The sequence below is a fragment of the Mesocricetus auratus genome, unplaced genomic scaffold (assembly GCF_017639785.1).
Source record: "Mesocricetus auratus isolate SY011 unplaced genomic scaffold, BCM_Maur_2.0 Super-Scaffold_100045, whole genome shotgun sequence".
In the NCBI taxonomy this organism is placed as follows: Eukaryota; Metazoa; Chordata; class Mammalia; order Rodentia; family Cricetidae; genus Mesocricetus; species Mesocricetus auratus.
Window position 1 is genome coordinate 2,452,593 of NW_024429222.1, and position 23,584 is coordinate 2,476,176.

Genomic DNA, 23,584 nt, shown 5'->3' on the forward strand with positions numbered 1-23,584 from the left:
TGTGCTTGTTAGAGAAGTACCAGGCTCATTGCCACTGGCCCCAGCACAGCAATGGTAGAGGAAGCGTTTGTCTAAAGCAAGTATGGATTGTCTGTTACTGGATTTGGACCAAATGATTTACATGGAAGCTGGTGACCTTAAGAAAAAGGAACCTGGGATCACCTGGGCTTTGCTGCACCGCTCTGGCGTTGGGGAGCAGAACAGGCTGGAGGGCTGTTGAAGCCTCCTTGCTATCTCCTAGCCAGGGGGAGTCAGCTTCCCCATCCTGTAGACACGGTCACATGCGACCTTAGGAAGGCACTTCATGTCCCTCTCGCAGGTAGAAGACACATCTGTAATTAGCCCCCGCTGTCTCTAGTAGGACTGGTGGAGGAGGGCCTGCACAGGCTGTCACCACCTGGGCAGAGCACTGAGGTGGGGACTGTTGACAAGCCCCGAGTCTGCGGGGAGGCTCACCTGCCAGGGCTTTAATAAACTCTTCCTTGCAGCACCCACACCTGGTGACCTTTACCCCCTGTGTGTGGGGGGAGGCTGGACGGGAGGCGGGCTTCTCCTGTGTCTGGGTGGGGGGTTGGTGGGGCGAGGGGGCTTCTCCTGTGTCACACACTATTTATTCCCAGCCAAGAGGATTCCAGGCAGGAAGGCAGAGAGCTGCAGCAATTTGACAGGCATTTGAGATGTTGAAGTACACAACCCAGCCACATTTTCCCTTCGGATAATGGAAGTACTGTTGCTTCTTATGTCTGGGGTTCCTCTTTTCCTCTCCCCTTCCCCTGCACAAGTGAAGACGGTCTCCTTGGTTGCTTGCTTTTATTTGGTTTTTCATCTGCGTTGGTGAAGGACATGAGTGGGTAATGGGCTTGTGCCTGGGTCTCTGGGGTGCATGCGAAGGAGGAAGGAGTCCTTATGGGTGGGCGTGTCACTGCCTGCATGCTCCTGCTCTGAGGTTTACATTCTTGTCCTCAAAGCTCCCTGCCAGGGAGGCAGGGAAGGCACCTTGTCCTCCTGCTTGCAGCTGCTCGGGGTCACACAGGACCAGTGACTTGCCGCAGCATCCAGAGTGCACTAAGGAAGATTCACAATAATCCGATTGCTTGGGTTAATATTAATATTTGACAAACACTTGCTGAGTCGCTGCCGTGGACCAGGCGTCTTTCCAGGGGCGGTGGGAGGCAGATAGGCAACCAGGATCTGATGCTGTAGGAGGCTTCCAGGCTGGGCTCCTCCACTGGACTTTTAAAGTCTAGGACTGTGTTCTGTACTCCCCTCCTCCCCTGCCTTTTATTTCTCTTCCTCTTTCTCTCCTTTTAGGTGGAGGAGGGTGGGTCCCAGCTCCTGGATGCTACTGTCTCCTCCTTTTCTCTGTTTCCTTCAGAGTGATTTCAATAGCTTTTGATAGGATGTACCAAAGGCTTTTCTTACCTGGAAACAAAAGGTGAAACGTTAATATGATTTTTATTTGGGCTCAGATTGGATAAGGGAGACCTTTTGTTTCTACGCTTCATCTTGAAGTCCGCACTCGTTAATTAAATTGAGCCTGTGGAAAGTGACCTTTGTTGGGGGGAGGGGACCTCCTGATAATATAATATGCTTTAATCAAATATAGACAATAAACATGCAAGGAACGAGCTGTTAGACACAGCAGCACTCTAGAAACGGAAAGATGAGAGTGCTCGACGGAAAGGTGATCTGGGTGAGAGCGCACACCTAGGTAAGGAGCCAAAAAGGCCCGGCAAACAGGGCGCTAGGACAAGTTCATCACCACTGCAAGCTGCCTGTGCTGGAGGAACAGAATGGCCCAGCAAGACCACAGGGGGTTGCAGTCACAAAAGGGCTGCGCTGTTTCTCTCAGCCCATGCCTCACCTGGCCACAAGGGGGCGCAGACGAGTCATCATTTTCCCCTGCAAGGCGCGGCAGACCTGTGAGGTGATTCACCTTGGGGCCAGGTGTGGCTGACTGGCAAATAGATGATTTAGTTGCTTGGCCTCGGGGAAACTGAAAGGGAATTGACATCTGCCTGCTTGAAGGAAGAGAGTCAGGTTCACCCCAAATCTGAAGACTATGCCAGACCAGAAGCACAGCATGGGGTCTTTCTGCATGGGGTGGGAATTGGGGGAGGGTGGAACACGGCTAGGCAGCCTTGGCTGAAGGATGGCATGGCACGGACAGAGGAGGTTCTGAAACGTACTTGCGATGTGATTGTAAAGCAGCTGGCTTAGCCTTTTAAAATTGTATTTCCTTGTCCATAAAATGTGGTTAGTGATCTCTCTTTCTAAGGTTGCTGGGTGTTCAAAAGGATGAAAGAACAGGACCCCAGGGCAGGTGGCTATTCTGTGGCTCTGTCCCTGCCCTACTCCAACTATACCTAAACATGTGCTGCCTTCAGGGGAGGCATCACACACTGCCTCTTACACTTGGTGCATTTTGCAGGAAGTTCTATCTGATTATATAATGTTGTCTAGCTCACCTGAGAAGATGTTCATTCTTTCAGTCATTCATTTGTTCACCTAACTATCGAGATCCTACTTGGTCTCGGGTAGGTATTGCAGAGCATGGAACGGAGAGCAGGAAGCAAACTCGGGTCACGTGGTCTGGAGCTTCTGGGCCAGGGCCAACCAACAGAACTTGCTGTAGCTGTTAAACTGTCTCCTATCTGGGTTTCCCATCACGACAACTAATCACCACATGGAATTACGAGCACTTGGAATGTGACTGGTTTTAGGATGTTCATCCATTTTAATTAATTTAAGTGTAAATGGCCACCTCCAGCAGCTATGGAATCACATAGGACAGCCTGGAGGGTCACCGTGAAATGTTTAGCACATAGTTTAGAAGAGTCAGCACGCAAGGATGCTGTGGCCTTGTACCTAGTGCACAACTCTCTTGCTGCCTGTAGTCTTCCTTAAGGATGAGGAAGACCATCCCAAGGAGCAGCTAGACAGTGTCTTTCCAGGATTGCACGAAGTTTAACTACTTTAGACGTCTCCTAAATGAAGACCCAATGTGGCATAATAAGGAAATGTGCTTTGAAGCGAACCAGAAATGGATTTACACCCATCAGGCGCTGGCTACATGACTCCAGCAATTTACTTGCCATCTGGGTCTGGACCTCCCCTTTGATAATGAGGATGGTGATGGCCACTGCATAAGGTTGTGAGGGCATAAGGTTTGGTTCTGATCTGCAGAGATCAGAACGAAAGTTGGTTTTCAGACACGTGATACGAGCTAAACAAACAGTGCTGCTTCTCTGGACTCTCTGTCTCTCTAAGACTCAGCCACCCTGGCTTTGCTGGCGGGTCTAGGGTTGAACATCAGATTCCAGGTCATCTGCTCATGTCCCTTTCTTGGAATGTTTTTTGAACGCTGGGTCTAAGGAGAGCAGTTGAGTTTTTCCCTGGTGGCAGGAACCAAGACTCTAAGAACCATGAGCCCCAGCAGAAGATGCTCTACAGCAAGAAAGAATAAAGCCAACAAGCAAAGCAAGACGTACTGAAGGAGAGGCGGGATGAGAAGGGGAAACGAGATTTGAAAGAGTGCCGCGTTCTAGTCCAGTTGGCCCTGAGACCTAACAGTGACGCCCTGGTCACTGGAGATGATGCCTCCATCCTTCTCCCACAATGCCCTTTCTGCTCCAGTGGGCTTGTGGTGGCTTTCTCTTGTTTGCAAAACAGCAGCTCCTAACTAAACAGCAGCCAATCAGGCACCTGCTCTGTCCCCCGTTCATAAGCATGCGCCTCCCATCAGAACTTGAGCTTTCCTGCCTTACTCTTATGCGCATCCCTTCAGAATGAAGCCTTGAACTTTTCCTACCTTACCTCCCCACATCTGCCACAGGATGGCTCAGAACTCTGAGTGGCTTCAGGGTTGGGGGGCGGGGCTGCTAAGTCTCTGGGAGTTAATTAGTGCAGTTGGACTTGTTTCCTGGAATCTTTAGGAGACACTGCCTCAGGACGATTCGGGAGTAAGATAGCAACTGTTGGTTTGGTGTCTCTGAAGTGGCTCTTTAAGAGAGAGCCCACTGTTGTGAGCATGTTGGACCAGGAGGTAGGGGCATAGTTTCAAAGTCCCCACAACATGGAATTGGAGAAGGATGATGACATTCCTGCCTGCCTTTCCTAAGAAGGCAGATGGACCAAAGGGGAAGGTGTCTCTGATGTTTCCCCACTTAGGTGACAGTGTAGCTGCGTTCCCTAGTGACATTTTGCAGCTTACACCCTGGGCTCCCTTTACATAAGGCCACCACCGTGACTAGCGGCCACCTGCCGAGCCTCAGGGCCCCCTTCTCTTTACAGTCTTGTTCCTATGGCACTGCAAAGACTCCGTTTCTGGATCCTTCTTTAGCATTGCCACACATAGCTGGCTTGTTCCAGGCTGGAGCAAGGCCGTCAGAGCTGAGAGCTGCAACCTTGCCTGGGTTCTGGTCTCAGGGTTGCTCTCAGACCTTGGTCATATCACAGCTTCTGCTCCTTAGAGGCAGGGATAAAAATATCTGCCCTTCTGACCTCACCGATAGGAAATTAGATTAGATATGTGAGACCTGGCAAGGCACTATGTGATTGCCAGGTGCTAGTATTGTATATATATATATATATATATATATATATATATATATATATATATATAAAACCTTAAAATCTTATTACCACAGTGATACATGCTTACTGGAGAACACTGAGACAATGCAGATAAGAAAATGATGGGAATAAAAATAGTCCATAATCTCGCCACCTAGGGACAACTGCTGTAAATCACCTGGCGGGCGCCATTCTGAGATCCACATTACATTGCTTGCAATAGGATGGCTGTCTTTGTGCTATTTTGCAATCTGATTTTTCGCATAATAATGTGTAATCACCCACCAGAGCTTGAACTTGTGGGGTTTCCTCTCTGTGTTAGGAGCCAGAAGCCACCCTGGAGCTGTTCAAGGTGCTCTCTCTCATCTCCCAAAGAGTAATGATGCCTTAGACTCACACAGCAGCCTCCCTTGGGAGCAACAGCTGTGGCTCAGTGGCTGTATTAAGTACCTTTCTCATTTCCATGACAAAATTCCCAATGCCAACACTTGAAAGCAAGAAAGACTCTCTTTGGCTCATGGTTTCAGAGGGCTCGTTCAGCACATTCCTGGTGGGGAAGGCATGCTAACTCAGAGAAGCAGATATCATGTTTGCCCAGAAAGAGAGAAAAGGAAACACTGGGAAAGGCCAGGACAAGATACAGACTGTAGAGATGCGTCCTCCACTTAGGCTACCTCCCTCTTTTACCACCTCACAATAATGCCGTAATTGTGCAAACCTATCAAAGGATAGACCCACTGGTTAAGTCCAAGCCTTCTTCTGCCCTGGATAGCCTGCCTCTGCCCTGTCTGGTCTTGGTGCCAGGCTGTGGACTGTAAACTTCCAAGTTTTTTCTCAAGGCAGCCAGAGTTGATTTCTGTTGCTCACAACCCCAGAGATCTTAGTTTTATGAGACCTTGACCTCCACTCGGCAAGTAGATAAAGCCTGACCCACTGTACAGATGAATTCACTGAGGCTTAAAAGGGCTCCTGCTCCAACCTGCTCATGAGCACGAGGGCTGAACCTTGCCTCTTTGGTGAGAGGCCTTTTTCCATTTGCCTGCCGCCTAGCCTGCTGGAGGCAGAAAACAGCAGCCAAATTTCCTCTCCAGGTTTGGTGACATACGATAGATGTTTCTGTGCATTGCTTCCTGACAGCACGGGGGCTGACGGAGGCGTGGCCTGTGCACCATCTTGGTGGAGGAGAAGGAGCTATCACAGCTTTGGGTTGCTGGAGAGGTGGCCACTGAACTGGGGAGGAGGGGCTCTAGATTCCTTTCGGATGTGACTTGGGGCTGCTGGAAGACAGAGTACTGCTTTCCTTTCAAAGCCTCTCCCAGCAGTCAGGAGAAGTCTGGGGCTGTGGGCTCCTCCCGAGGCCCCCTTCCTGCAGTTTCTGGGGGGAGATGAGGGTTTTCGGAGCCCCGAGTGAATTTCTTCAGGCCCTCTTGAAAGTCGGTCATAGAGACCCAGGGCAGACTGAGTTGCCTGCAAGTACTCTGAAACGGAATATGAAATCTTCATGGTTTAGAAAATTAAAAATGACTGAGACACTGTGCTATTGATTTTTGCCCTCGTCTCACACCGCTGGGTGAATAAATTATTCTTGGAGGTTTTGTACAAATTACTCGATAAAGTCGTAGCGATGTGTCTGGTAACTGGTTCCGAGGCAGGAACTGCTAAGTGGGAGTAGACCACATGGTCATGGGATTGAGTTCACTCACCTCATGGCTGAGGACGGCAGGGAACTAACGGGGCGGGGCGGGGGGGGGGGGCGTCACGGTGGTGACTGGAGACTAGAGTTCAGAACACTGGGTTGAAGCAACGTCTCCATCTTCAGAGGACTAGAAGGCAAAGTCTTTGAGGTGGTTAACTCCTGTAGCAACCTGACAGGCTGTGAGTCTCTGGACGCCTAGACGTCTAGTCAAACTATTCTGGGTCTGTCTGGGAGGGACTTGGTGACTAACAGTGCTTCAGCCAGTAGGTTGAGCAAAGCCCGTGGTCCTTGGTAATCTGGGTGGCCTCAAGCGATCAGTGGACAACTAATAACCGAGAATGACAGTGAGAGGAACCCCTACCCACCCGCCTTCAGCCGGCCTCCTGAACAACAGCTCTCCTCCTCTCTTCAGCCTGCTGGCTAGGATTGGAGTAGCTGCTGCCTTTTCAGTCAGTTCCCACATTTACCACAGTCCCTACCAGGCCCAAACATCTCCCTAAACTGGATCTGGAATAGCCCTCAGAAGTCCTTAGCCCTATGCCTGCCTGGGGCACTATTGGGAGGTGGTGGAACCTTGAGGAGTTGTGGCCTAGTGGGAGACAGTGAGGTCCCTGGGGCCTTTGAAAGAGATAGCAGGACTGTCTTTCACTTTCTGGACGCCATGAGCAAAGACAGCTTTGTTTTTATTCTTATTTATTTATTTTTTTCAGAAGGGATGGGGCTGACAGTAATAAACTGTAAGACATTATCCATCTCCCGGCCTCAAAAAGCAGCTGGACTACATTTCCCAGAATTCTCCCTAGTTAGACAAGCCTATGTGACAAAGCTTCAGGAAATGGGATAAGGGTGGGTGTGATAGGTAGTCCACACCTGGCTCCTCTTTCACATTTTTCTTCTTCTTCCACCAAATGAGTAAATGATATCCTGAGGTTGTAGAAGGGACCAGGATCTCCCAGTCATCATGAAAATACACCAGCAAGGGGCAGGGGTGTGGTCAAGAAGTGTGCCTTTGCTGTCTTGGCCACTGGGATCTGGGGGTTAATTTATTTTAGTAAATACCCGTTCCTTCCTTGAAAGTAGCAGCAACAACCGCAGAAATGTGGTAGGTTCCTTTTCTGTGTCGTGAAGTCACCACAGGCCTGTGAGCTAGATAGGAGTTACTATTTCCACTTAACCGTAAGGAAAACTGAGGTTAAATGACACCTCCGCTATCACACACCAGTCGCTAGACCTATGCTTTATAGCAGGACTATTCTGAAACAGAGACGGGCCGTGGAGGGAAGAGAATCAAAGGAAGCAGAGAGCATTCGGAATAGAGAAAATGTGGTTCCAGGGCCAGAGACTCAGGGCAGCCGTGACTAGGGAACGTGGATACAGTAAGAGCAGGCAGGCCCATGCTGCCCACACCAGACTTGTCTTGCTGTGGGGGTAGGACACTTGGGAGAGTAAGGAAGCCCTCTCTCTGTGACTCCTACATCTCTAAAGACCCCTTGTTCTGCTTCCAAAGAGGCAGGTGTGTAATTCGGAGCCTGGGGATAGAGGTAGACCTTGGAAACATCAGTGGGGGGGGCTTCCTGTTGGCTCAGGCAGTGCCATGGCCATTGGGGGACTTTGTTCCTGGAGTTAGGGGCACCCTGCCGAGGACAAACAGAAATTCAATGACAATTGAAATTGGAAGAGAGCTTGCTGTCATGGTAGGTCACACTGACCCAGCATGTGCTCTATTGTTGTCAGAGAAGGCAGGAAGCAGCAGGGCTGGCAACTGCCTTCTAGAAGGTTCCTTTCTGTCTCTGGGGAGCCTGAGCTGGGCCACAGGTGGAGTGCCCCACCTCTGCTATCTCTGTTCCTTAAGCGTCTCAAGAAGGACTCTGGCCAGATGCTGGAAAAAGCATCCAGGGAGGCCCTCCACCCCAGGGCTGGCCTCGTGTCTCATGTAGGCAGCCAGAAGGCAAGGGAACATACGAACCTGCAAGGTTCCTGCTGCTCTAAGGCACAAAGAAGTGTAGTTGAGGCACTCCAGGTGGGGGTTGCCGGGGAAGGCAGCAATAGAGAGCCAGCGGATGAGTTAACCATGAGACGCTGCAGACCGTCTACAAGGTAGACGGGACAGGGGGATGGTAGGCTTTGATTGTCAGTGTGGCTGGACTTATAATCACCTGGGAGACGAAGGACAGACACACCTCTAAGTGTGTCCGCAAGGGCCTTTCCACAGAGCATTAACAGGGGCTGGATCCATCCTGAAGGCGGTCATTGCCATCCCATGAGCTGACAGTGCATGGGAATTCAAAAAGGGACACAGAACCTTACACAGACTCCAACATCCCTTCCAATCTGCTCTGTGTCTGCCAGGAAGTGAACAGGGATACCCACCACAGGTTCCCACCGCCACGGGGCTCTGTCCGACTAGATGGAGCCAGCTGACCATGAACGGAGATCTCTGAAACCATGAGCCATATTAAAGAATTCTGCCCTGTAGGTTCTCAGGTGTCAGCAAGAGAACCAGGGACCACACCAGAGAAGAGGCAGATATTGGGTGGGAAGGAGCCCTAGTCTCCGCCCTCTCTCCTCTACGGACCCTGGAGAGGTGTGGAGTAGGGTGCTGGGTGCCAGTCCTCGCCTGCCTGTGGTAGGGGCTGGTGACGGTGAGCCATGTCCAAGAACAGCCTCACTGTGGGGGGATGGGGAGGTCAATGAGGATCTTTGAGTCTGTGTTCAAACTTCAAACCAGGTGATCTTGAGAATCCAATATAACTTGGGCTCCATTGTTACTATTGTTTTAACCAGTGGAGGGAAACTTGTAGCATATCCACCCTTCCTAATGCAGTAGAGAGTTCTTTTTTTTTTTCTTTTTGGTTTTACGAGACACAGGATTTCTCTGTATTTTTTTTTATGGAGGCGGTCGGTCCAGCCTGGCCTCAAACTCACAGAGATCCACCTGCCTCTGCCTCCTGAGTGCTGGGATTAAAGGCGTGCACCACCACCGCCCGGCTCAGTAGACAGTTCTTGGGGCCAACATAAGAGTAGCATACATCGATCTCAGCTCTGAGCACTGGCTATGTCTTACACTAGGACAGTAGTTTCTGATTTCTGCAGTCCCTTGGGGGTGATAACAGCTGTGAAACATCTTAGGATTCCTGAGAGCTGGGCTGTGTTCTCATGCCTACCTTGGGGTCTGAGGCTGAGAACCCTTCTTGCCCCATTCTTCCAGGGCCCAGACTTTCCAACAGCTCCACGGCTGGGGATTGGGAGATCAGCTTAACCGGCCACAAGAATTCTCTCCTTCATCATTGAACTCCCCAAGCTCTGCTCATTTTGATCCCTTTTTCCTGTCTCTGAGGGCCACTCAGACCTTTGTATTGCCTGGCTCCCTTAAAGGCCCACGGCTGATCTCACCATTTATTTTCCAAGCACCCTGCAGTTGGTTTAAGGCCATCTGTGAATTATCTTTTTTTTTTTTTTTTTTGGTTTTTTGAGACAGGGTTTCTCTGTATTGTTTTGGAGGCTGTCCTGGAACTAGCTCTGTAGACCAGGGTGGCCTCGAACTCACAGAGATCCTCCTGCCTCTGCCTCCCGAGTGCTGGGATAAAAGGCTTGTGCCACCACCGCCCGGCTTCTGTGAATTATCTTAACCATTACCACAAAGCCACCACTGTAACTGTCCCTCTCACCCCCGTGCATCAGCCTCTGATGGGAGGAAGCAAGCTGGTCCTATGGCAGGGCTGGGACCAGCCCCTAGAGCTGTGGGTTTCCATTTGCCTTTCCAACGGCTCCAGGAACAGCCAGATGCATGTGGAATTGGATGGGGTCTATTTGGGGTGGACATGGATTTCAGGCCTGGAAGCAGAAGATAACATCCCTGCAGTCTCAATCTGAGAGTCATCTTCCCCTGCTAGCATCAGTTCAGCCTTTGAAAGCCTCGCTATCATGTCTAGGGCTGGGGGAAAGCCCATCCAGGACCCACAGTACAGGACTCCACAGGCAAATCATTACCGCATCTCTTGCCTGCCTGCCAAGCTTCCTTCCCTCCACCTAGCCCTCACCTCCAGCACCAGCAGGAGCTCTGGCCCCCTCCTGGCCCCCACCTTCTGCCATCTGCTGGGCTACACACTGGCCTTACTGTGCCCGGGAGTGGGCACTTGGCCATGGCAGGCCACAGACCTGCGTGCCAGGCTACCAGGTGAGCATGTGTGAGCCCTGCGTGTGCTGTGAGGCTGCCGCACAGCCAGGATCCTCAGGCAGGGAGGACTGCCGTGTGGCCTGATTGGCAGGATGCGTGGGGGTAGGCCTGTGAGGGAATGCAGGTGGGACACACACTTCCGCAGCTGCCTGCACAGACCCCCAACCTGGGTCAGGCATGGAGGAGTGAGTGGGAAGAGGGGAGGTTGAGAGGCGAGAACAGGGCAGCCCCTTGCTGCTGCTGAGTCAGGCACAGAGAAGGAAAGGGTGGGGGCACCCCATGACTCTTTGGAAAAGCGTTGTTTTAGCTACAGAAAATATATTCTCATCCACTGAGCACTTACTGCCTTCGAGGCCAAGCCAAGCCCAGTCCTCCATGGCTCTACCTCTTCCCCACAGTCCTGGGAAATGGATTCTAATTACTCCTCCACTGTGGTGCAGAAATAAAGCCTGGTTTGCTTAAGGAAGCCATGTTAGTAAGGGCTAAGAATCTGCGGCCCATGTCCATCTACCCAGCTCCGGTCATCACGCCCACCTCTGCTTCTGGCTCAAACCATCATCAGTCATGCTTAGACCTCATGCAGAACCCATTCCGGCTTCCCAGATCTGGAAAGCTGCAGGATCAGGGCTCCTGAGGGGGATTCTAGGGAATTCTAGAGACCAGCTGACTTGGGAGCATCTTAGAGAAGTGTTCAAGTCACTGAGGCTTTGAAGAAGAAATTGTTCCTGAAGGGTGTAGAGGTCAGGGAAAGTGTCCTAGGAGAAACAGGAGCCTGAAGGTGTATACTAGAGGGTGCCTTGTGGGTAGTGGTACAGGATTGATTGGCATGCAGACAGGCACAGGCAGGTTCAGACAGGTGCAGGCAGGCTCAGACAGGCACAGGCAGGCTCAGACAGGCACAGGCAGGCACAGGCAGGCTCAGACAGGCACAGGCAGGCTCAGGCAGGCACAGGCAGATTCAGACAGGCGCAGGCAGGCTCAGACAGGCGCAGGCAGGCTCAGACAGGCACAGGCAGGTTCAGACAGGTGCAGACAGGCTCAGACAGGCGCAGGCAGGCTCAGACAGGCTCAGACAGGCACAGGCAGGCTCAGACAGGTGCAGGCAGGCTCAGACAGGCACAGGCAGCATGTGTTCAAGGACCAAAGCAAGGTCCATTCCATCAGAACCAGAAGACATGAGAAGCATTAAGAGAAGTTCTCAGCAATGAGGACAGGAAGTGGGAGGATGGTTTTCACTTCAGACACAGACACCTGATTAAAGAAGTGTATGCCAGCAAACATGGATGACACCTACTATGTGCAGGGTACTGTTTCAGACACTGGGGGTTTACAGCGAACAGACAGATGGGATGTGAACTTTTAGCCGTAGATAAGGAGTGAGATGATGATACAGGGAGTTGGGTACAGACTCCCTAGAGGACTGAGTGGGTCTTGGCTGGTGAAGAGTCAGCTGACTAAATGGTGCAGTGAACAGTAGGCGCAGATAGCCCTGAGGCAGGAGAGGGGTGAGCATGAGCCCAGGATATCCCCAAGTCCAGTGTGACCAGCCCATGAGTAAGGCACCAACAGAGTAGGTGAGACAATGAGATAAAGATCCATTTACTGTCCCAGCCTGGGGCCAGGTCCTGTCTGGAGACAGTGGACTGGTGAACTGAGTCCCTCCGGGCCTCCATGCAGCCCTTCTCGCGAGATTTCTATTGGCATCCCCTCCCACTCTCTCGAAACAAGTCCCACCTATGTCATCTCAAGCCCCCCCACACACCCCCACACTCTCCTTTGTCTCTCTGGGGCCTCCTTTCCCAATCCACCTTACCTCCCTCCACCTGGCCAAGCCCACTCTGCTGCCCAGAAAGTCGTACTGAACCCCCACCCCCAGGCTCTGAGATAAATGTTCTCTGCTTTTGCAGGGCTTGATGCCTGAAGCCCCTGAGACAACGCTACCCTAATGGGGGCTTTGTTCCTCAGGAAGGCAAATTTGAGTGATATGTCTCCTTTACATTCACAATTTACTATACAATTGCCCTAGTGCAGCGGCATTAAGAGACTTAATGTTTTTAAGTAGAAGTTAATTGATTGAAATTAGGCGGCTGGCACCTGCTGCAGAATGGCAAAGAAATTGCGCCGGGCAAATGATGCCTCTCCAGTGAAGCCGGGGTGGCTGTGGACACTCGGACGACAAGAGCCTGTGGGCCACCCTGCAGCACCTCACATGTGCAGGGTGCTGGTGTGCTCCTGGGTTGCATGCATGCCCAGTGGGATCTATCTATGTTTTGTTGTGCGCGTTTCACGTGTTACGTGGAAGTGAGTATCCATATACAGATGTTGTGCATGTGGTGTAGTATGTGGGATTTGTACCGGGCATGAGGGCTATGTCAGGAAGAGATGGGTCCCACATTTCCCAGCTCAGAATCAAGATTCTTATGTGGACAAATTCACTCATCTGCCCAGCAATACGAGAGCAGCTTTTTTTTAAACACGTGTGTGTGTGTGTGTGTGTGTGTGTGTGTGTGTGTGTGTGTGTGTGTGTGTGTAACAAGGTCTTGCTATAAGTTCGGGTTGGTATTGAACTCTAGATGCATCTGCCTCAGTTTCCACGCTGTACCTGACTCTATACAAGTTTTGTCTCATTGAATTCTCATGTCCACAAAAGCAGCTGGTCAGTGCGGTGACCCACAGAGAAGGCACCAGGGTCCGCGCCACCCCTGTCCTGACATCAACCTCCAGACTCCCCACTTGGACCTTCACCTTTTGTTCGGTCTCCTCCATGACTCTGCTTTGGTGACCCCCCAAAGACAGATGTCAGGGGACTCAGTACAAGGAGGGCTGCGGTTGCCTAGTGATTAGGAAACAGCTCCTTGCAAGCACGGGAGAAAGCACGCACTGTGCATGGAATTCCACGGCACAGAAGCTCCCACCCTGTCCTTTGAGAAGACAGACTCATTACACTCGGGAGATAATAAAGCCCGAGGGTTGGCATTTCCGCGCGCATTGATGCACTCCCTGCTTTTGTCCCTACATGTTAAAAGGAATCACAAAAGGTATTTACACAGCGAATCCCTTTTCAAATATTTCCCTTCAATCAAACCAAGGTCAGTTCCACAGATAGGGAATTAATCACTTGTAGGTTCCATGTGAAGCCATGCTTTCATTGTACATGCTCCTGGACGGGCCTTCTCTCTTCTAGACAGTTCCTCTCCTCTACCGAGCTTTAGACCCACCGCTGTCTTTCTGTTCTGACTGGTCCTGGGTTTCAGGGTTGTTGATCTGTGTAGGCTTCGGGATACTTGATTTTTTATCTGTTCATGCCGATTTCAAGTCAGATTTTTACCTCCTCACCAGGCATCCTGTCACTGTACCTAAATCTGTGTGCTCAGGATTGTGTCCCTGTCCCCAGAGACTGTATCTAGGCATCAGCCGTCACTCTGAGCTCCCTGCTTCTGTTGTTCTTCTGCAGTGGTCACCCGTGGCCCAAGATCAAATCCAGCCTTCTCTCTAGCTTTGTATGAACCAAGAGGTCAGAATGGTTTCTACATGTTTAAAGGTGAAAAAAAGAAGGCTGGTGAGTTGGCTTCTTCTTACTGGTTAAGGGCGCGTCTCTTATTGTTATGAAAGACATGGGTTTGATTCCCAGTACCTGCACTGAGGCTCACCTCCTCCTCAGGCACCAAGCACACATACGCTACACAGATGCAGATGCATAAAGTAATGAAAACAAATTGTTGAAAAAAAGAGAGAAGTCCTATTTTGTGACATCGGAAAATGATGTTCTGTCTGGGTTTCAGTGCTCAGCAATGAGGCTTTATGGGAGTGCATTGGTCCTCATGCTAGAAACTACAGCTGTTCTTCATGTGAGGGGGCTGCAAGGCCTTGGATGTTGACAGCTGGACCCTTCCGAGGACAGGTCTGAGGAGTGGAGCCCCAGCCAACAGATGCTTCCTTCTTAACCCAGGCCTGTGTTCCATACAAACTTGTGGAAATAATTAGCTTTTTCTAACTTGTATCTTAATGTATTCTTTAAAGGTTCAGCTCAGAACTCTCCATGGCTTTGTCCCTAGCCTGGAATGGATCATTTAGCCTCCATCTTGGGCTATTGCTGGCATGGCACTGGTTAACCATAATGCTGTAACAAAGCACTTGAAACGATGATGCCAAGTCAGGATCAATGCTCAGGAGCCTGGCACCTCCTTTGTTTATCTGTGTTCAGGACTTTGATCAGTGGACCAACCAATAAGTGATCTTACTGACAGGCAGACCAAGGGGGTGTATTGTCTTATGAGGCTTTTTGTTATCAAGGATTAAAATTCCACCAGCTCTCTAGGCAAGGTGCCTGTGGCACCCTTGACCATGACTTTGCCTGGCAGCTGCCACCCAAGCACACACTGAAATAATGCCCGACAGTGCCAGCCGGCTCCCCACCCACCCCCTCCCTCTGCTTTCTGCACACACTCCTGCCTCCGAGGGCACCGGCTTCCTGACCAGCCAGCCATGCTCTAAAGCACGAACAGGGTAGGAAATGAAAACCCCGGGAACAGCAGATGAAGCGGGCAGGAGGTGGAGGTACCTCTACCCTGCGCGATCTGCTTGGCTCCCCAGGCTGGCAAGAAAAACTTAAACATTATTTGCTCAACCATGTGTGAGTTAAAACCAATATCTGCGCGCCATCTGTTCCACCGAGTGACCCCGTGACGTCAGCCTCATTCCTCCTCATGGGTTTCTCTGTCCCTCTGTGGCTCTTCCCCAGGCTGCTTGATGGTGAAGGAGGGGCTCCGGTAAGTAGCGCCAGCTCCACAGAACTCTCTGCAGACATGGCCATAGAGGTTGCTGGTCACCCTCTGCACTTGGGCTGCTTCTGCCCCAGGAGGCTGCCGTCACGCCCAGTGGGGTTCAGTGGGAATCCCAGGTCCTACACCTTCACTTCCAGCAGCCCTGGCTCTGCCAGCAGCTGATGGGATGGCTGTACTTCAGCATGTCAGTTTGTGGGCTTAGTTTTCCTACTATGTACACAGGGCACGGGCTGTCACTTCTTCAAGGTTCCTTTGAGCTGTAATGTCTCTCCTGTCTCCTCAGGGTGATCTCGCGTTTCTGACCCAGGACCCTCATACCAGGCAGCACCATTCTTTCTTCCATTCCCTGCTGCGCCCATTTGTCCATATCTGCCAAGGCAGGCTCCCTGCCATGATGTCTTCCTGTTACCTGGCAACTACCATCACCATACCACGCAGGGCTTTGGAAGCCTGCTGGCCTGCCTTCCAACACACACACGCACACACACACACACACACATACACAGACACACACAGATGCACACATACATACACACACACACACACACACACACACACACACACACACACAGAGGGCAGGAAGGGGGAGAAATCTGCAGGTATGAAGAACCATCTGTTGGGCGAAAATCAGGAAGAGATGCCCAGGAAAGGGCCATGGTGCAGAAAGCATTTTGTTAGAAATAAGAATTGAGTTCCAGGTCCCAGACTAGCCAGACTGCTGTGCGTGCTTGTGCAGACCACTCCCCTCTCTGGGCCTCAGTCTTCCCATTTGCTTGCCGAGGGCAGTTGATACTCTGATCTCTTGCCAGCTCTTCAGTCAGATGCTCTTGCACAACGAAAGATCTGGGTCCTGGCAACTTGGAAAATGTCTGCCACAAAGAATAGTTCTTGAGGGGCAGCCCTGTCTTCTCTCTTTGTGTGCAGACAGGAGTTAAGGCAGTGGCTGAGGCCAAATCAATAGTGACCTACAACCTAATTAAAGGTGCCTAGGACAGAATGGACCCTGGGGGCAACGTGTGCACCTCTTCCCAAGCCGGTTTGTCTATCTATCTGTCTGTCTGTCTGTCTGCATCCACCCATCTATCCTCTTAGGAGCTTCTTGATACACATTTAGCAACAGACCATTGTCCTCACCCACTAAACAGCCAGCAGTGCAGACTGCTCTTCACCCCAGTTCCCTGCAGTGACAGCCATGCCTCACATCCTGAGGAAGGGATTGCACTGCCCACCTCACCACCCTCCCCCAGGGACCTTCCAGGAATGCCATACTAAGTGAGGAGAGAAGAGGGAGTGGGCCTTGCTTCTTCTGAGGCCTGCCTGTTGGGGCCATCGGGGATGAACTGCATAAAGGCTGGCTCATTTGTGTACTAAGGGAAGACTCGTTAATATCAGGGTGTTAAAATATGTAAATAGCACCAACACGCACCACATCCTAATTACTGTTTTGCATTACCAAGTCATTTACTCTTTATGACATTCTGTGACTGTTCAGCTGTGTCAGCGAACACTTAGCAGACCCTCCTACCAGGGATGATGAAGTCTCAGCTTCCTGCTTTAGAAGAGGCGGGGAGGAAAGGGAGGAGGAGGCAGCTACAGGGGGTGCAACAATGCCACCCCCCCCCCCCCCCCCGTTCCAGGTGCCTCACGCCGGCGAAGAACACCCATTGTGGAAATGCTTTTTTTGTGTGAACAGCATATGTTTCCACTTCCTGGCATTTTCCCGTCGTCCCACGATCCCTCTCCTCACTGCAGCAGATTTATAAGCAGGCTAATGAGAGCTGACATTTCCTGTTCCGCTCGCTACACTTGCTGCACTGAATTATGGCAGGGCAGGTATCCCCCAGCCACAGAGCAATCTCCCTCAAACACTTCTTTAAGGCAGCTGTGGGGTCCCACCTGGGGAAGCTGCCTGCTCTATCTGCAGGGTGACATTCAGGTTGCCACAGTCTGGATCCTGGGACTGAATGCCACCTGCTCTTTGGGCCCTGTGTCTGCCTCTGAAGGATGCTTTCTGCTAATCTGGAAAGGTTAAAGTTGAGGTTCTTCATTTTCTTTAAAGGGTTAGTCGAAATCAGAGGTCTCAGAGATGTGGCACGGATACCAATCCCCACTCATGTGATATTTTGTGATGGTTTCCATTGGTCAATTTAAAACATTTGCACATTTCATATACACATTCAGATCGATAATGTTCCTGGAAACAAACAAAACTAGCCCAGAAACTTGGTGATGGTGGCCAGCCAGGCATGCTGTGAGGGAGCCCTCAGTTGGAGTGAGGGAGAACACTCCCAAGAGTGACTAGGATACAGCCTCCAACTCTGGATGGCCTGGGTCTGAAGCCAAGCTACACAGCTTATTTGCTCTGTGATGATGGGCCGTTACTTAGCTTCTCTGTGCTCAGTCTCCTGGTGTAAAGACGGCAGTCCTGACATCATCCAGTCAGAAGCACTCAGGTCAGTAACTGTCATGCGTCCAGCGTCATGTCAGACTTATAGGGCTGGCGCCCGGCTGCCTTACAAGAGGCATGTGCTGCCGGGCGTTGGTGGCGCACGCCTTTAATCCCAGAACTCGGGAGGCAGAAGCAGGTGGATCTCTGTGAGTTCGAGGCCAGGCTGGACCGACAGCCTCCAAAACAATACAGAGAAACCCTGTCTCGTAAAACCAAAAAAAAAAAAAAAAAAAAAAAAGGCATGTGCTTCTCCTGAGTTAGACTCCGGAATTTTCTGGGGTGACTTGAGTGCTGTGACGAGGTGGCTGTGGTAAAGCTACCAGTGGTGCTTTCTTAGGTGATCAGCCACGGGTCCCAACACACAGCCAGAGCAGGCGGAAGCCGGAGGGAGGTGTGTTCTAATACCGTGCCTCCCATCTCTGCCATCAACTGTTTACACCCGTCAAGGTCCAGTGTATTCCCCCAGGCGACAGGTTCACAGAGTGAGTAACTCTGCATTGGAGATTATTAAAGATCTGCTATCGCTAGCAGGAAGAAGGGAACGAGAGGTGAATGGAGACAATTTCCATGAAAATAGAGTTGGGAGACAAAAGGCACACAGAACTATTTTGAGCCTAAGGCAGGTGACACAGGATTCAAAATTTAATGAGCCTTAAATGCCATTGGATGAAAGCAGCAGAGACACGAGGCCATATCAGACAGGGTTTAGTTGCGGCTTCCCCATAAGCTCCCCCCCTTTTAAGGCTCCCAGCACTAGCTAGCTAAAGCTCAGTCAAACGAGGGAGTGACAAGCCCAGCATGAAGTATAGAGAAAGGCCTGGGGTGAGCAGGGATACAGGGATACCCACCTTGTGCGAGGGTCACAGACCCCCCCCCCATGTTCACCTGCATTTCTCCACAGGGCACACTCACCTTCAAATGCCTCGAGGTGTTACAGGGAACCCACTAGAGATGACCACTCTGTCACAGTTTACAGCCAATTGAAAGTCTTCATTCATGCCGGCTGGGACTACAGTCAGGTATCTGGGGCCTAAATGAAGCTCTGAGAGTTTAGGGTAAGAGGTTCTTAAAGGCAAGACCCACATCCTGGTATATTGCCCGGCAGCAGCATGGGGAGGTTTGCTCAGGCAGGCATTTTAACAGAAGTTAAGTTAGCTAGGGCATCTTGACCTCAGGTTCCTACATCAGAGTTAGGTGATTTTCCACAGGATCCTCCATCCAGATCTAATTCTAGTTAAACCTAAAATGACCTCAGCAAGAATACAAGATGAAGGAACCTCTGCACTGTCTGGTCCTGTCCCAGCGTATCTCCTGGCTCACCAAGACTTCCCTGGAGCTAGCTTGGTTTCTCACCAAGTGGGCATTGTCTGCTGTGGGGAAGGTTCTGCTTCCCTTAGGGTGCTGCTGAGGTGTGGCCCCAGCTAAGGGGCCCGCATTTGTCTGTGGCATCAAGGAGGCCATATTCATTGTACAGCTGAGTTGAGCTTCTGACAGGCGGTGGTTTGGGGGGAGCATGGAACCCCCGCTTGCCTGTGCAGCACCTACTGATTGAGAAGCAAGAGCTCCGTGGTGGGACAAGTTCCTTGGAGGCCTTCCTACAGCCCTGTGCAGCTGTCCAGGAGGCCTGGCCTGCAGCCTCGTTGCAATGTGCTGTGACTGTAATAATTTACATATGTTCGTTGTATGAATGGACAGGGCACTCAGGGACATGTTGACACAAGCCTTGCATTGATACCTCCAGCCCAACACCTTCCCAGACTCTAGTAACTGTCTACCCATTTCAGGTCCTTGTCTCCGCGTGGGAGTAAGAACTTGGGGTGCTCAACTTTCTGTGCCTCGATCACTTCACTTAGCACACCATCCCCCAGCTCCATCCTTTCCGTTGCAAGTGACAGAATCTCATTCTCCATGGCTGACTATCCCATTGTGTCTGCACACGACAGCTTCGGGAGTCATTCATCTGTTAGCTGCATCTAACAGCTCTTGTTACTGACAAACCGGAACAATGCCTCTGTCCTTGGGTGAGGTAGTCGAGATGAGGATGCCTTCCCAGGCAAAGAGCAGGCAACTTCCAAGTCAGCTTTTAATGAAGTGAGCTCACTTAAAGGTCCACGGTTACAGAAGCAAGACTGGAAGCTGGAGGGAACGGGCTGGCCCAGCTGTGAGGTGCAGCTTTTGTTGAAGGCTGAGTCAGAGGTGAGCCTCTGGGGGGGAAAGTGTGATATGTGGTGCTTCTTCTTCTTCTTTTTTTTTTTTTTTTTTTTTTTTTTTTGGCTGGCTGCTCTCAAATTCTATTTTGAGGAAGTGCTCTGGAAGGAGGAAATCCTAGGGCTGGCTGTATGATCTTTGAAGTGAACGCTTGAATGGAGATGTTCCTTGCCCACATCCAATCTTGCGTGACCTATGGAAGATCCTGTTTGCTATTTGTACCCAATGGAGTATCGGGCTGCATGTATAGTCCAAGTGCCAGGTGTGTGCCCTCAGTAGAAGTAGCCAAGCATATGTCACAGTGGCTGTGGTCAGGATTGAACTGTCCATGAATTGTTGTCCCTTAATGAAAGACTGGGGTTGGAAAGCCATTCTTTTTCAGATCCCCTACCAAATCCATACTTTGTCTGTTATGAGTAGTGGATCAATAAACACGAATTTGCAATTATCTCTGTAGTGTGGTGACTATACACCTGGAAGTGACTTAGCTGGCTCTTCGGAGTTCTGGGTTCAGGCTTTTGAGGACCCACCATACTGATTTTCCACGCCACACCAGGTTACCTCCCAGCAAAGGTGGATATTGGTTCCTTTTTTTGCAGCATACTTCCAGTATTTGCTTTAGCTTGTATTTTGTTAATAGCCATTCTGACTGGGAAGAGGTAAAATCTCATTGTTGCTTTTGGTTTACATTTTCCAGGTGGCTAACAATATGCAATTGGGTTTTCATGGAGCAACTGTTGAAAGTGAGCAGTAGGGGTGTCAGGGAAGCCTCTCTCATACTCTCCATACCCATGAGTTCCCGGGCCCTCTTCCCTGGAGCTCCTGTCACACTGGTGAGAGTCATGACATCTGCAGTTTCACACTGGTGAGAGTCATGAAGTCTGAAGTGCTTCATTGCTTCTAAAGATTCTACTGCAGAGTCTGTATCCTGACCTTTTCCAGATTCTACTCCCTCACTTCCCCCACGAATCCCATGCCTGGACTTGTGGCTCCTTCCCCCATCTTTAAAGACAACTCTAAAAAGACTGTATCACTTTAGCTTCTTACATGGTTACACTGCTTTTTTAACCTCCTTCACTTTTTGAGATGATTTATTTGTATGTGTGTGTGTGTGTGTGTGTGTGTGTGCGCTCGCGTGTGTTCTATGAGTTTATGGACACCTAGCTGGTGCCTCATACACAGAGGCCAGAAGAAGGCATCCTCCTCCATTATTCTCCACCTTTTCCTTTGAGGCGAGGTCTCTCCTGGAACTGTGGCCTGGTGTTTTCTTGGCTAGACTAGAAGTCAGACAACCCTGGCAACCTCCTGTCTTTGGCTCCCCTTGGAGCTGGTCTCCACACCAGAGTATATGGAATGTCCAGCTTGTAATATGAGTACCAGGATCCGACCTCTGGTCCTCATGATTGTGCAGGACGCACTGTTAACTGCTGAGCCATCTCTCTGTCCCCTATCGCTTCCACTTTGAAAGACCTCAAGATAACAGTGGGCTTACCTTTCATAATGCAGTGTGTCCCAAAGCTAGTGGCAGAACCTGCAACTCTATCCATTCCCCTCCACTCTAATTCTTTTTGTCCTGTTCAGTGACAGGTAAATCACCATATCCCTTGTCACATGAAGTGGTATTCTGATGTGACTACCTACTGCAGGAAAAAACTGGTTTTGAGGTTTGGGATGGGGAGGCATCATGAGGTGCCACGCCCGCTGCACAGCCTGTATCTGAGAATGTGGCGAGGGTGTCAGGATTGATGACACAGAGACCAGTCGGTTGCATTAAGAAATCTTTATGCTCCCCAAGAAACGCTTCCCTTAAGAAAAGCTTCTGTCATACATACATTCACACAGGCACACACATCTCTGTTTCTCCTCCTGGCTGGTGGTTAAATCCCTGACACCAGAATCAGTGACTGCAGGGGGCAGAAAGAAGTAGCTAGCCATGGGAAGATCAAAGTCAGGGTGTTTCAGTGAGCCAGCCCTTATAGAGCCCTTATCAGGAACTTATGGCACTGGATTGTTTTCAGTAAACATGTTTTCAGTAAACATTGTCTCCCAGGCTGATGGAGGAGTGGGTTTCCGGCCAGAGTCTATTGTCCCCACAATGAGGTTTCATCTCTGCAGGATGCTGCTCTGAAAACCACAGTCAAACCAGGCCACCTCTTGGGGCGTGTCCATGAAATTATATACTTGTGAATAGTAAAAGCCTAGACACATAGGTCTTCGGGGCTCCTGGAAGGCACTCACTCCTAGGACAGAGGTCCACTTGGTATTCTTTTACTTCCTTCCCTTTCTTTATTTCTTAGAAATAAAGAAGACTTTGAGAGTTCAGCCATTGAGTTATAATGGAGACTATTAGGACAACTGAGAGGGGGAAGGGTCGGAATAGGATGAAAAGCCAGCCAGTTCAATTTTTTACTGGAAGGGCTCCTCAGTCTCATTGGGAAAATGATGGCCTCTGTCACTGCAAAGGGATTGCAATGGGTAGAAGGGCAGCAGTCTTCAAGGTGACCTTTCTCCTGTTGACAGTCCAGGGAGTGCCGATGCTAGCTCTGTGGTTGGCAAAACTAGCAAAAAGCGTTGATGTTGGCAGCTTCACGGACACTGCCCAGGGACTGTTTGGGATCACAGGCATGAACATGGTACTGCTTACTTGGCTTCTGAATGCTTCCTCAGTGCACTTCAGGTCATTCTCCTCCCACATAACCTGGGCGTTTTGGAGTGGCAGCCTGCACCATTCCAGTCTCCAGGAATGAAGTTGGGATCAAAGGTTGTTATCATTCTAAGTTTTCACATACGCAGTGTAAGATGAAGTCTGCCACCCAGAGATGATCTCCAGTGTGGATACATTCACATTCACAGGACCCTATTTGGAATTCGTTCCTATTTGGGATCCCTCTGGGCAGGCATGGCCTCACCATTTGTCCCTGCAATCTTGAACCTGGCTTACAAACAGGCCCAGTTGCGAGCCTTCACAATATCCCTCCTGTAGGCTTTGTCTACACCACAGTAATATGAATTTGGGGGCCCAGGGAAGCCCTTGAGAGGTCAACCAAAACGGTACCCCCATCTGTTCCCATGAGAGTTTGTTCCATTCTAAACCAAGGATGCTTGTTGCTCACCATGTCTGTTATCCATTTACAGGTCCTTGAAGGCTTCTGGTTATACTTGAAAACTTCACCAACTTGTGGAGATCTTTGCAAAAGGGGGGTCCCAAAACACAGCACAAGAGTTGGGTATGCGTCACTGCTGGAGTCCTCAGACTGAAAAGTACCAGCGCCATCTAATTTCCACTCAGGCAACTCTTGTGCATCCTTCAGAAGCCAGGATGTGGGTCTTGAACACAGCCTTCTCCAGGGTCATCAGCCCAGACACACCCGGCTTGGACGTTCCTGTGTCAGAGCGGGGATGTGTACATCTGCTTGATGCCTTTGTTCACGCGGGAAGTCGCTGAGGTGGCCATGACGGATGATGCTCCAGGCATCGGGCAGGGGATGGGCCTCAGGAGTGAGATGAGGAGAGCTCTGTCATTCTCCGCTCTCCTCCTTTACTTCCTTTGTCCCTTCCACCATCTGGTCCGAGAGTCTGTCACTTACTTCTGAAAGCAGCCTCCCTAGTCATGTGCCCGCATCTGCTTGTTCCTTCCTGTGGTCACTGCCACACAGCTGTGAGACCTTGTCCCACGCCACACCACACCACACTTC

At 50.6% G+C, this 23,584-nt stretch overlaps 1 pseudogene; it reads right to left on the minus strand.

Moving 5' to 3' along the window:
* Positions 1-1,632: 1,632 nt before the first annotated feature.
* LOC110342641 lies at positions 1,633-23,343 on the minus strand (annotated as a pseudogene).
* Positions 23,344-23,584: the final 241 nt, after the last annotated feature.